Source organism: Aplysia californica, unplaced genomic scaffold, assembly GCF_000002075.1.
Source record: "Aplysia californica isolate F4 #8 unplaced genomic scaffold, AplCal3.0 scaffold00135, whole genome shotgun sequence".
Lineage (NCBI taxonomy): Eukaryota > Metazoa > Mollusca > Gastropoda > Aplysiida > Aplysiidae > Aplysia > Aplysia californica.
Window position 1 is genome coordinate 552089 of NW_004797405.1, and position 2109 is coordinate 554197.

Sequence of the window (2109 nt, forward strand, 5' to 3'; positions counted from 1 at the left end):
TGTCTGTCTGTCTGTCTGTCTGTCTGTCTGTCTGTCTGTCTTTTTGTCTGTCTGTCAATCAGTCTGTCTGTCTGGCTGTTTATGTCTGTCAGTCTGTCTGTCTGTCTGTCTGTTTGTCGGTCGGTCTGTCTCTCTTGGTGCCTACGTAAATAGGGTAAAAATATTCCAACCCCCCCCCCCCAACCTCTTACATTTAGAACTTATTTGATCTACTACTATGTATACCCGATGTCTCCATGTTGGACATATATAGGTCGTTGTGACCTCATTTGCAAAGGACTCTTTTAACGTGGGTTAGTGTCGGGTGCTCTGGTGTGGTTTGCTTCTTCTTTCCTATCAAACATCTATCGTCCTTATCTCCCCTTCTTCTTTTTTATGTTCCTTACTCTCTTGAAACATCTCTTATCTTCTGGCGCTCATATGACCTGATGCAGTTGCAAGCATCGTAAAACCTCAACTAAAACTAAACTCTTTTAACTTGTTTTTAGAATGGGTGGTCGAAATGTCCTTTGACCGTAAATAATATTGTCCAACGGGTACGTTTCCCCTTTGTCCCTTTATCGTTATGTCGTTGTTGGTCCTTTAGAGTGAATTGAGTGGACTCTCGTGGCCTAGAGGTTAAGGTGTTGGCCTCTCATTCATCAAAGGTCCCGGGTTCGAATCCGGGTAGCGACCGAAAAAATTTTCTTCTCTAAAATGGTCTCCTTTCACCTGCTTTCCTGCTCTCTTGCAATGTTCTATCGTCTGCTTTCGTTTCCACTTTCTACCCCCGCCCCTCACCTCCTTTACCCCCTCCTCTGGGTTCCTAACTCTTTCTACTGCTACCCCTTGGCGCCTTACTGCTGTCTTTCAGCCACACCACTGATCTTCTGGTAGGAAAGATCTACACTTAGCCTTCCCGGGCAAGGGCGAAAAATCACGGCGTGAATTATCCGTTTTCTTTTGAAAAACCCTCAACAATCAATAGCTTTCGGCTAAAAGCGTTATAACAAACGAGGCGAATCCGCTGGCTTTTTAGCTTAGTGCAGACGTTAAGAATGTTAAAATAGCAATTCTTAGAGTCCTGGATGGCTTGTACCCCGTCCGACCGAAGGTTCACTTGCTCTTAAATTTCGAGTACGGATTTTAACCTAACGACTGAAATGGACACTAATACCCAAGGCACGCTCTGAAATTTTTGTCAAATCACTATCCTAAAATTGTTTTATTCATTTAAAGGCGGCCAACTTTTCCATTGCGGGTAAAGAAAAGCTACCATTTTCATACAGTCCGATCCGATCCGATCTGATTCGATCCTTGAAAATCAAACATTTGATATTCTTGGCCGCAATCAGATACATTTTATGAAAATCATGACCAATAGCGTACCAGATAGTGTGATTTTTTTTTAATTTTTTTTTTTTTTTTTGGGGGGGGGGGCATATGTGTGTTTCCATAGTGTGCGACATGCAGTAATGGAAGTCAGTGTCAAGTTTGGTGAAGAGAAACTGAGTCTATTTGATATAATGTGCACTGGCCAGAGCCATTTTTCGACTAGACGCGATCCGATCTGATCATGCAGACCGGACTCAGTTGATCAATGAGCAGCCATGTTATAAGGAGACGTCTTGGCACACGCATCGATTCAAATTTTACCATCCATTTTGCTGGGTTTTAGTTGCTATGTGTGTGTGTGTTTTAAGGGGGTGGGGGTGGGTGGGGGGGATCCAACGAACATTATGTGAGGAAACAAGTTAGACGTGGGATTAGTTGTATGAATCTGTCACTGGAGATACTTGATCAAACCGAAACAGACGTTTTGAAATGTCATCTTGCTAAGCCTGGTCTCCTGTTGTTGTTGTTTTGTTGTGTTGGATTTTTTTTTTTGTTTTTTTTTTGGCTATTGCTTTTTTTATATTCGAGGTGGCAAGTTATTCACGGATTATGCTTTAGACTAGGAGGGTTTCTTTGAAACAGTCGTGTCATGAATAACAAGCATCAGCATTTCATTGGGAATCTAAGAGCCCACTGTGCAGTATCGCATTTTGACATAATAACCAATTGGGTATCAAATTAGAGATCTTCTTCTTCTTCTTCTTCTTCTTCTTCTTCTTCTTCTTCTTCTTCTTT

General features: G+C 42.0%; 1 protein-coding gene across 1 annotated transcript in view; it reads left to right on the forward strand.

Annotated features, from left to right (window-relative positions):
• LOC101854078 overlaps positions 1 to 2109 on the forward strand; it is a gene marked incomplete at its 5' end in the record, with an annotated part of 88966 nt that overhangs the window by 34716 nt on the left and 52141 nt on the right.